The sequence below is a fragment of the Equus asinus genome, chromosome 2, assembly GCF_041296235.1.
Source record: "Equus asinus isolate D_3611 breed Donkey chromosome 2, EquAss-T2T_v2, whole genome shotgun sequence".
Taxonomy (NCBI): Eukaryota; Metazoa; Chordata; class Mammalia; order Perissodactyla; family Equidae; genus Equus; species Equus asinus.
Window position 1 is genome coordinate 175,046,775 of NC_091791.1, and position 12,969 is coordinate 175,059,743.

Sequence of the window (12,969 nt, forward strand, 5' to 3'; positions counted from 1 at the left end):
AATTGGTGAGAAAATGACCTTCGGAATAAAGCACTGACATAGGCAAGGATAATGAAGAGGAGGAAGAGATTTTTCAAGGGCTTTTCAGGAGGGACACTCAAGCCGCTTATCCAGCTTTTTTAGGAGGTAGACTGAACAGGAGTTGGGATGCAGTAGATGAACACAGAATGGGAGAGGGAGGGAAAAGTCCAGTACAGGACCCTGATTTCGGACATCAGAGCTGTTTGAAGGACCATTGAAATCCAGAATGAGGTGGTGGCAGTAGGGGTAGGGCAGTTGCAAGGTGAGTGCTACAATACGAGAAACATGTGAAGAGGCAGAGGAGGATAGCCTTCTCTACAATTTTGCATCGAATGGCACAAGCTCTAAAAGGAACTTTTTTTTCATGTCATGTGAATAAGTAGAGTGAATAATTATCTCACGTCATTTACTCTCTCAGGGATTATTCCTAATTTATTTTAATAACATTTGATCCCATATAAATTTGATATATTTAATTGCCACTAACGTTTAGATAGGTCTAGTACCAAAATGAAAACTCACCATTATTCCTTGTGTTAATCTCTTTAAATAATCCCAATTCTGTGAAACAAACAAACAAATCATTCTGCCAAAGAGAGGCTGGAAACCACAGTTTTCTCTATTTCGCCCCTAATATTCCAGTCCTACTGTTTCACCTTTTTAATATCTCTCATATCCAGAAGAGTCCAAAACAATCCTGAAAGACACATAAGTAGAAGTGAACAAATGAAACGACATATTATGTTCTTGGATGGGAAGAATTATCATAAATATGTCAACACAATAAAAATATCATTAGGTTTTTATTTTTCCTAAAGCTAGACAGAGTTCAATTGGAAAAACAAAAAAGATAGCAATAACTGTGAAGTAAAAGATAATGCTGAAAAGAGGAGAATGAAAATACCCTATCCCTAGAAGTTATTGGCACATATTATAAAACTTCTGTAATTAAAACAGTATGAAATCCACACATAAAGAGACAGGTTACATACCACAAAAAGAGGAATTATTTACAGTAACATTAAAACACAAGAATTTGACTGTATGTCCTTATTTGAATATATTCTGTGGTCCCAAAAAAATAAAACTTGAAAAAATAACTGACTATACAATTTCAGGATTTATATTGTAGTAGCAGTGTTGTATTGTTACCATGAGACTGTTGTCTTTGTAGTGAGGGAAAAGGCAAATGAGAATTTACATGATTATCATTGAAAAACAGGAGTGTTGGCCATTAGAGAAACAGAAAGATTATGTAAAAACCATATACTCTTAATTTTGAATTGGAATTAACAATAAATATACATAATATGAACTCACATTAAATTTTATCTTTAAAAAAATACACATTTCTTAGCCTTGTCTTCTGAAAATATGTAAAAACAATGACTGACTCCATAGCAATGAGCACCCCATAGCACCCATTTGTGGTCTCTAAATACCATTTCACAATGCAAGTAATAAAGTCTCCTTGGAGAATGAGTGATTCTGAGTGCTGGGTAGAAAACTTAAAAGATGATCCTGGGATATCTTGTTATATAAGAAAGAAATCTCTCAAAGACACAAAAGTCAACTTAAAGTGGTTTCCGAATGGGCAAAGATAGGACAATCTGAACATTAATGAGGATAATTGCAATAGATTGAAATACATCAAACATATTTTAATACATGAGTTCATAATACTTATTTTAAAATAAAGACACTCTTGGTAACTTTGGAGAAGGCTAGGGTACCAACTCATTATTTTGAGAACTGTAAATGCAGATAAATGCACACATTTATCCTGCATTTCTTAGATGAACTATAAGTCAAGGTAATCAAATTATTGATGGGAAGTTTCTATTTGTAGTAGTATTTAATTAATAAATGAAAGCAATGATTGAATTAGAATATCATGATTTTGTAATAGTTGCTATAACACACAAGAAAAGAGACAAGCAAATATTACGTGCCCTCCGATAGTACACAGCACAACCTATAAACAATTCTTTCCCAGAAATTCAAACATAAATCTGATGAAGCTTTTAAATTTAACCACCATTTTTTGGGAAATATAAGAGTTAGTATAACACTGTAAATATTACCATGAATATGAAATCAGCAAATATTGTCTCGGTCTCTTTAATAAATAAATTTCAAGGTAAAAAAAGAGATGGAAGGTGAAACTAAGATTTAAAACATTTAAGAAACATTATCAACCAATTATAAAGAATGGTCTTTATTTGGACACTGATTCAAATAAATGAATTACAAAAAAAATGTCATATAGAAATTAGAGAAACTTGACCAATGACTGCATATTTGGGATTAAGAAATTTTTAATTTTTTAGGTATAATAACGACACTGTGGTTATGTTTTTTAATGAGTCTTTATCTTTAGAATTTCATACGTAAGTGTGTGTGTGTGTGTGTGTGTGTGTTTATATATATATAAAGTATATTGATTGGCTTCAAAAAACCTGGAAGTAAAGTAGGTTGGTAGGAATGAAGATGAAATAAGATTGGTCATGATTTAATAATTTTTGAAGCTGGATGGTGAATATTTGGGAATTCATTATATTATTCTCCCTACATTGTATTTTAAAATTTTTCATAATAAAAGGTAAGAAGAGAAATCTCATATTACTTCCTCCTTCTCCTTTCCCACATCAGGTTCCCATTTTCCTTTTCAGAAATATTGCCATAGTAGCTGGTCTCATCAACCCGGATTTTCACCTCTAAGATCCACCCAGAACATGCTCCTCAGGTTCACCCTCTTAAAAATTTAAAATACAACTTTCCACAAGTAGCTACTTTGCTCAAAATTTATAAGTAATTCTTTACTTTCTTCAAAAGAAGCAATCATAAGTTTATCAAAAATAAACCATCATTCATTTGATATCAAAGATACCTCACAACCTGTTTCCACTCAACCCTCTCACTGCTTCCTTTATGTCTCTTTATGAACTCATTGCTTTAGCCAAAGCAGTCTGTTTGTCCACTTGTCTACTTGTCATTAAAACACATGTAGCAACTCCACCTCCCCCTTTACTCTTGCAATGCTCCCGGCCTGAGTAGTTGCCCTTCCTCTATATTTACCTTAATTTGTTCCTTCTTCAAAGCCCTATTCAAGTCTCACTTCCTCTTTGTAGCTTTTTCTAAAGACTTTTCAACTATGATCAACTCACTCTTATTTGAACTCCAGTAGCGATTACTTTCCTGTAACTCTTTTTATCGTATGCTACTGGCCATGGCTAGTGTCTTTTAATGCATATATACTCTGCCTCTTTGACGTCAGGGACTATGTCAGATTTCTATGTACTCAAGCACGCACTGCAGTGCTTTAGACATAGTAATTGTTCAATGGTTGTTGATGTTGTTGCTGTCATTATTACCATTATTATTGGTTGTGGTGATGATGATGACGATAGTGCTGGTAACAATGATAAAGAAAGCTAATTTGATAATAATTGTCAGGATCCCAAAGTTTCTTCATTGAGATGACCTTGGACCAAGAGACTTATGGCTGATTTAGAGAGTATTGATTCATAAAACTGAAAATTCAACTTTCCTGTGGTCCTAAAAGTCTACTCCATATGTCTCAATAACTTAGTCCTGCCAATCAAGATGGTTTAAAACATATAAGCAAACAAACAAAAAAGAGAAACAAAACAAAATCCTATTTTCAAAATTCTTCCTTGACTTTATACTCCTTCGAGAAAGAATTACAAATGCCTTGATATAGCATTAGAGGTTTACAATCTGCCCCAAAATCCAGAATCAAATTTAATTCTCATTATTTCCTTATATATACACTCTGCTTTAGTTAAAATAGTCTAATTTTAAATATCTTTGGAACCATTCCTCTTCTATTTCCATTTAACTTCCTTAGTTTAGAGCTTCGTAATTTCTTGGATTGTTTCAATTTCTTTTCTAATCAACCACCTGTCCTCCAAGCATGCTCCCTTCCAGTTCATTCTACACCCACCCTTCACTGGAGCCTCAAAAGGATTTATCCAGCTTAAAATTCTTCCTGATTACCTTAGCTATAAAGCCTAAATGCCTTAACATGGAGTACAAGACCTTTATGATAGTCACTTTCGGTACTTCAAACACCAGCTGCATGCTAGAGGCTTGCTATACAGTGGCAAATACTCTATGGCTTGTCCCCATGAGCTTATTGTCTACTGAGGGAAAGTGGAAGAAATCAACACACAACAGGAGCTATGACAGAACGAAAAAAAATGCCATGAGAAAGAAATTTAGGGAGACGTAATGTAGGTTGATTAGAGAAGGTCTTTCAAGGGGCTGGCCCAGTGGCTTAGTGGTTGAGTTCGCGCTCTCCATTTTCCGGCCCCAGGTTTGCCAGTTTGGATCCCAAGCATGGATGTGTGCATCACTAATCAAGCCATGCTGTGGCAGGCATCCCACATATAAAGTAGAGGACGATGGACACAGATGTTAGCTAGGGCCAATTTCCTCAGAAAAGAAAAGGAGAATTTGTGGCGGATGTTAGCTCAGGGCTAATCTTCCTCACCAAAAAAAGAAGGCCTTTCTACTGAAGTAACATTTAAGCTGCTTCCTTCATGTGGAGAATAAGTTACCTAAGATGAAGTTTGAGAAGGCCATGAGTCTAGAGAGAGCAGTAAAGTTATAATATATACTATCTGTTTATGTTCATTATGTGCTTGATGTAATATTACTTTTTAGAAAAATTCATAGTAGGAATGGTTTTTCTATAAATTATGATAATCTTTTGTATTACACACTGTAAATATTTTTCTATTCTGCCATCTGCCTTTTGTTTTTATTAATATTTTTTCCACCAGAAGTTTAAAATTTCAGCAGTCTTCCATAGGCTTTTGCAACTTCTGCTTTCCCTCAATACAAGATTATTATAAATATTCAAATATCTTTTCTTTTCTACTTTTATAGTTATCTTTTTTACATTTATCTCTTTAATCTGATTTTATTTTTTATATAAGATATGAAAGGGGAACAAACTGTCATTTTCTAAGTGGTTAGCCATTTATTGAATAATAATAATGCCTATTATTTATTGCGGTTTACTATGAGTCAGACACGCTGCCAAATGTTTTATGTTTATTATCTCTGTTAATTCTCACAACCCAACAAGGTAGGTAGTGTGGTACTTCCCAGCTTTCAGATAAAGAAGCTGAAGAAGAGTTAAGTGATTTGCTCAACGTAATACAGCTACTACACATAAGAGCCGTAATTAGAAACAAGAGGTATGACCCAAGAATCCATTCTTTTCACAATCACACTGTACTGACTTCCAGAATCCTTCTCCTGCCCGTAGATTTGAAAGGTCTCCTTTTTCCTGTAATAAATTTCATGAAATTCATGTATTACTATATATATTGAAATTTCCTTCTACTTGGGCTATTTCTGAACTTTACATATATTGACGTAAATATATTTACATATATATGCTTATGTGTGGTAGTTTTAAGGTGAATAAAGGACTGGTGATTAGTTCTTTTTGTTCCATGTTTCTATGCTTCTGTTAATTGATTGATTCATTTAACCAAATTATTTTTGCATACCGACTATGTTCACTACCTTCACTCTCAAAATTCTCTCTTCAGTTTCTCTGCTATTTCTTTCTCATATTTTCTCATATTTCTCACTTTTTCCTGTACCCAACTTGATCATAGACTTTGATCTAATAATGTTAAACCCCATATAAAATGATTAAACATTCTTGACAACTTTTGTGTTAAGAACATTCATGTTGCATAAGAAGAGATTAATTTCTAATTGCTATCTGCTGTTCTAACGTATTATAGTTTTACTATATTGAATACATTGAAAAGTTAGAAGAACATTCACCTAGTCTCTCAGTCCTTGCTGTAAAAACACAACTATTATTTGTTCTCAGAGTGTGTTACACGTGAAGTTTAGCTGTATTTTGGAAGAACACAATCTCTGTTCACGCATCATGATTTCTTGAGATATTCTTTAAGAGGAGCATCATTTCAATGTTTCTCCATAGGATTATTGAATTTCCATGGGCTCCATTTTTCCTTCCCTAGCAGAGCTGCTGTATTAAACAGACTTGCCACCTGCTCTGTTATAGACTCCTTCAAATGACTTCTCTCGACTTAATATACTAATATTAGGTGAAGCTATCAGTGAGTTAGTGAGACACATTCTCTGTACGTTGCAAACTAACACTGAATTGGCCACTTAAGGAAACTGCATTAACTCTTTCAGGCCACTAGGGTGCCATTTAGGGCCTTCATGTAATATTTTCCTTAAACTAGGTCATCATGATGTCATTTAGTCATTTTAGAGCACTGAAATAGATTTATGAGATGGCCCCTAGTAGTCTGAAAGAATTAGAGCAGGTCTCCAAAGACTACGACCCACTCCAAAGTCAAAAGGGATGAACTTCTCTCAGTATGCCAGGGATTTCCCAGTCCTAGCTACAATTCTCAGAAAGAATGTGCAACCTTTAATAATAGAAAGAAAATCAGTTGAAATTCCACTACCTTGTTCAATCAAAATAACCCCTGAAAAATTATTCTTGTTCTCTCTTCATCTATTCCTGTTTTCAATGCACAACCCTAGACTAGTCCAGGGCCCGTCAGCAGGTTGTCTGTTCCTACCAGATGTTACTTACCCACAAGAAATTGCCATAGAGCTGGAAGTTACCTTTAGAAACTATCTGATAAAAATGGTTTTCTTCAGATAGGGCCCTTGTTAAACCATCTCAGATTAATAAAAAAATTTTAAAGTTCTCCGCATTTTCTTACACTAAGAAGATATTATTCTATACTGAGATAAAATTCCCTTTCTGGTATCCTACTGAACATGTTAGGATTGGGGAGAAATAGCTGTTCTCTGTAGAAATTTCCCTACTCAGTAAAAATCTTTTGACCTAATCTTGCAAGATCTGTGAAATTGTCAGAATATAATATTTTTACAGCCCTTATGCACAACCTACAGGAGATATGTGGGAAACTGTTTATATTGTCACTTTTTGTGACACCCTAATGAGGTGAATGTTCTAGAAATTGGAAAAAAAATACATGAGAGAAAATGTTTTACCGCATTAGAACAAAATTAACCTTTAAAAAAATTCTCCACATTTCCATTTCCATATCAATTATCTGCTTATTTTTAACTGATTCAAATTCCCAGATATGCATCTATTTATCAATTCTGTGCAGAACTTTTATATAATGCAAGGAATGAGATTATACCTTGTGATGTCATGTTGCTGTATTTAACAGATACTGCAAATTGCAGTCATTCTCACATCACTGTTCAGAATTTCCATGAATCCAAAGCAAGACCATGGAACTGGAAGAAAAACAATATTTTAGATTAGGGAAAGCAAAATTTTCCATTTTTGACAGGGAAAAAGAATTCAGGTTTAATCTGATTTATGTTCATAATTTTCTAGAACATTTTCTTATTAGACTTCTATATATAAAAGCACAGTACTTACTGTTACATTCCCCATCTTCATCTGTAAGTAGGAGAGTGTCCTTTAGGCTTAAAGCTCCATTCAAAATGCCATGCTAACTATAAAAACGGGCTTGTTTGCACTTATATACTTAGCTCCTTATTCAGGCCATTGTGTGTTTTACACATCGCATAACCGAGATCTATATTCTGCGTGCTCGAGGCAGTCTTATGTGGGTTTGTCTCTGAGCCAGATTTATCTTCGTATTTCCCATTATAGCCTGAAAGAACCGTATTAAGGAAGCCTTTCTTTTCAGTTCCCGCTTGTGATTGCTAACATATCAAATTTATTCCTTCGTAATCCAGATCATTTTCCAGCAGCTTTGAGGCCTGCATGTAGTAGTTTGTTAAAGAGCTCATAGTAACCCTACCCTGACAGACCAAAGAGCCCTTCGACTGTCACTTTATGTCATTAACAATTTTCTAAAGCCATTACAGATGGGATGGACTGATTAGGACTGAGGAGGGAGGATCTTTTTCCCAGCCAGAAATATCCCCCGAGACTTTCACGCCGTGTGAAGTTTCTAATGATTAATGGGAGAAAAATAAGGCCGCCTGTCCCACAGTTGCCATAGACGCTATTTGGTCAAGAGCTTATTTATATTTGGTGAGCTCTCTGGATAACTAAACATTAACCGGCTCGCTTAAAATACAGATAGAGCCACGGCTTTCAAATGATAGAATACATGTCAGCGTTAGGTCCTGAGGTTGGATTTTCTCTCCTTGTTTGAGTATGGCTATTATAATTTAATGTCAGCGCTGTTGCAGGATGAAAGTGTTTATCTTCTCCTGGCCTTTTTCCCTCCTCTTCTGCTGTTTTATTTCTGTAAATGAAAGCTACAGCTGGAATATTGTTTTACTGCAAATCTCACACCAGCACTGTCAGTTGTGATGTGACACCAGAGATTCTTATCTGTAGGTTGGGTTGGAATTATTAAACATTCTCACATTGTGCAAAGTGTTGGGGATGAACAGCAGTGCAGTGAGGTGCATCCGACACTTCTGTCTTTCCCACCTGATCCTTGAAACATGACTCCTTTAAAGGGCTAATGTTCACTTTCTATAGCTTTATACAGAGAACTGACAGTACTCAAGAAGTAACATGAACTGAAAATTATAGCAACTTCCCATCCCTCGGTCCTAATGCATGCTTTCTAAAGCAATCTTAATGGTAGACCTCATTTGAAAAGAAAACATTTGGCCATTTGTGATTAAGAACAATGAGATTTTTATGAAGAAAAATTGCTTGTAGCCTAAATATTGGAAAATATTTACATTTACCTTTTCTTCTTTTTTCAAATAACCTTTCCTATGGCTATAATACTGAGGCAAAGCGTTTATCAAATTAAAATGAGAAGTGAGCCTCACGCTTTTCTGTTACAGAAATTATTAAAACTGCGAAAATACATGTGCTCTTACATTATTGCAGGTACATGCCATAATTATATATTATTTGCCATCTTGCTAATGCTTAACAAGATATGGAATTTTCTTCTTCAAAGCAGTCCATAAATGTTAATCACTATGACACTTCTGGAAGACTGGAAAGAAATAGTACGTACAGTTTAAAGATAAGGAGATAGAAGAAGCAAGATTAAGTGATTTGTCCAGGAGCACTCATTCGGCCTTGACACTCAAGGGATCGTAGATTCCAGCGTTGAGAGAACATTAAATCCATTTCTCAGAGCCTTGACTTCAAATACACGTTAAGGCTCCTGAGTAACTTAGATGCTCTGCTTCCAAGTTACATTTATACTCTGTAGAGAGATAATTCCAAAAGTTGTATAGGACAAATCAGAGCTGTGGGATATATTTAGCCCACACAAATTTTCCTAAAAAACACAAAATATGCTTCCTGTGTTCTCTGTTTGATTGAACTAGGAATATATAGCTAAAGTGCTGTATTGAATAAGATCGTAAGTTACAAGTCCCAGAGAGCAACTGAATTAATTTGGTTGCAAGTAATCAAACCATGGTTCTAGATAAAATTCTAGCTGTCCAGTTAAACCTGAATATCAGATAAGTATGGATAAATTTTTAGTATAAGTATATCCCAAATATTGCAATATCATTATTTATGTGATATTCAAGTGTAACTGGGCAACCCGTACTTTTTATTTGCTAAATCTGGCAACCTTAATCAAAACCAAATTCAAACAAGCTTAGGCATACCTGAGAATTATTGATGCAGAAAATCTAAGAAAGATTTAAACAGATAAAGGGCAAAAAGGTCAAAGATATAGCTAGTCTAAGAAATAGCTAGTAGCAACAACAGGGACATCTTCGGTATTCTCTCCTCATTATGCATCATGTTTTGCCTTCACAGTCTTTTACCACAGACTTGCATTAGTGGGAAAAATCCTTGCATTTACTGAGTTTTATATTTGAAAAATTTGCCAGTGGAGAGAGAAGGTACTACTAGGGAGGGCCTGTGATTAGTCTAGACCTGGCCAGATGCCAACCTCTGGACTAGTCAGCTATAGTCATTGCACAGGATTTATATAAAAAATACAGCACCTTCCACAGAAACTGTCGGAGTAGAGTAAGACTGAGAAGCAGAGAAAAGGAATAATTTCTAAAAGAAAGACCACGCTTCTCCCAGATGAAATGGGTTTTTGGCAGGCAAATAGCAGGCAACAAATACAAATATACATTCCAAGACAAATTAGTTCAAACAAAACAGGGCTTTTATTGAAAGGATGTAATGCTGTCTTAAAGAACACATGAGGGGAGGGCATCCAGGCAGGATAGAATGCCTGGACAATCAACAGGAAGACTATCAGGACACACTCTCTCTACCTCCTCTTCGTCTTCCTTTTTCTTTCTATTTTAGTTATTTAACCCCTACAGACTGTTCTTCTGAGCATGTCTGGCCTAGGTAGTCACAGACATAGCAGCACATTGTACACAGCTGCTAGAGGCACATCTCACAGACAGCATGGCTGGGAATACAGGAATATTTGAGAAAGTTTAAAGAGTGGGGTACAATTTTCTGAGAAAAGGTATCTATTACATTCTGATATTTTAAAATAAAAGCAGTATTACTACTTGTTTTATTTATTTCTATGCCCCAGGGGAAAGTATATATTTTCATCTTCTATTATTTCCTTTCCTAAATTAACTGTACCCCTGGGATAACTATTCTTAGGGAAAACATGTAACTTAGTCATATTGATCCACAGCACTACAATGATGCATAGATCACTGAAGAATACAATCTGAGTGGTCTCATTCTATGAATTCCATGAGCAGGGGTTCCGCACACTTACCAATAAAATAATTATTTCTGTTAAGCTAATTGTCTACAGGTTTTTTCCTAAAGAAAACATTCTAACTAAGATGCGTTTGTCATGTACACTTATAGAATACGATGAATTTGTAGCATGAACAGCTTGTCTCTTTGACTTAATACTGACAAACATTCAATTTGAAATTTGAAGAGGTAATGGCGGTAGTTACAAGGAAATGAAAAGCTTCAAAGCTTCACATTTTCTTGGCATGACCTCTACAACAGCATCTGTTCTTGTCTTTTTTTTTTTAATTCTTGAGTAACACTAGGAAGTTGCCAGACCAGATGAACTTCCTATGACCCATTTAGTAGACCCAAACAATTAGCAAATGGTTATTCAATCACTCCTAAGAGTAGATTCATACTAGACAAGTAGAATATCATGACCTTTTGATTTATTTTGTATAACCTTCCACACACACTTTTTCTTACAATGCCTGCCACATAGTCAATGAGAGGAGATGATGGTCTGAAATGAGGCTTTGCTTCGGATATAGAGATAATGTGCTGTTGCTTTCCATTGTCCCCAGTTCCATTCACTGGTCTTCACCTCTGGAATCAGAAGAACTGACTTTTCAGATTCCATTTCCCTGATTGTTAGGAATGATCAATATAAATGGTAGGTAAATCTTGGGAGTGGGTGTGAACATCTAGAGATGTACGCAGAATGAGAAGACTAGAAGATGGAATTCTGAGGTACACCTGTGTGTACGACGGAAGAGGAGCCCATAAAGGAAACTGACATTTAGTCTTTTGGGTGGCAAAGAAACTAAGAGAAAATGGGATCAAGAGAGAGTCAGGAAGGAGAGATGGACCAACAGCATCAAATTGTATGAAGGGGATACTGGAAAGCAGCTATTAAATTTGTCAGTTAATGCTGACAGCGACATCACTAAGAATAGTTTCAATGGAGTGGCAGGGAAAGAAATCAGAACACAGTAAGTTCTTTAGCTTTTCTCTTTAGAATAAGAGGGAGAAAAGTTTAGAAAATGAGTATCAACTACCCTTCTAAAAAGCTTGGCTGTGGCCAAGCTAAGTATAAACAGCAATTTTGCATATTTTAATCAGATCATTTTTCATTGATATAGTAGAAATATTTCCCAATGAGATAATCACTAGATTTTCATTTAGATATATCTGACTACACACTTCAAGATTGCAAAGGAGTTTGTGTAGCAGGCTGACCTTTTGACATTGTCACAATTCCATGGCTGTTTTTCTTATAAACATGTGAGAACATTTCAAAGAAAATGGTGGTATAAATTAAAGGTTCTTCAGATTGATCAGGCCATAATATCTAGTTAACATTTTCAAGGCTGCGGCTGCATTTAGATGAATGGCAGGCCTTGACTGGCAGCACAAGACAGCTCATGAACATGATTACAACAAAGTAATTGGCCTTTGTCAGACACACACTTTCAGTAATAGTGTTCTCTTGGCTTAATAAAGTTAAGCACCACTTAGAATTGGCACTTCACTTTGCTTCTCTGTATCATACAGCACGCTGGTTGTTCTGTTCTTAGAGCAGACATCTGCGTAGGTGTTCCTTCGGACTTTCCCACTGTGCAGGTACTCAAATTTTCAAGCTTCTAGCTATAAAATAGTCTCACAAAATGCAGTTTGAATTCTTATAAGCCAGTATTTATCATCATTACTTAACGTACCAAAGCATTATACTTCTCAAAATCGTTTTATTTTGGCTCATGCTTGTATGCAATGAGAAAGCTCTCTGTGTTGCAATATGTGTTCAAAATAATCACTGAAAAACATAAGCCATATAAGTTAAAAAACAAAACAAAACTAGCCTCAGTCTTGAAGAGTCATCTGAAGGACAGGAAGATATTTTCAAATAATGACAGGCTTGATTACAAGTTAATAACGGTACATATGTAACTTAGAAAGTTTTATTGATGAAAAGTTTGCTATTCTATTATTCCATAAGTAAACTATCTTGATTGAACAGCTTTGGTTTGGGATCTTCAAGAGTATTGAATAATATTTAGATTTGTCCTTTGAATTGTTTCAAATGTCATTCTCCTCTAAAATGATTCTCATTCCACAGTTAACCATTGCACACTTTAAGTTGAATAAAACGTGTAGTAATTTATCTTTAAGTTGGACTTGGACATAGAATTTTAAAAGATTTTTCTTATTGATTTAAGTAGTGATGAAATATATTTAGAAAA

General features: G+C 35.1%; 1 long non-coding RNA gene across 1 annotated transcript; it reads right to left on the reverse strand.

Annotated features, from left to right (window-relative positions):
* Positions 1 to 551: 551 nt before the first annotated feature.
* LOC123283079 (uncharacterized) lies at positions 552 to 7,605 on the reverse strand. The gene is made up of 3 exons (XR_011506339.1): positions 7,478 to 7,605; positions 7,230 to 7,329; positions 552 to 718 (listed from the first exon to the last, which is right to left on the reverse strand). It is a non-coding gene; the product is annotated as an uncharacterized lncRNA (long non-coding RNA).
* Positions 7,606 to 12,969: the final 5,364 nt, after the last annotated feature.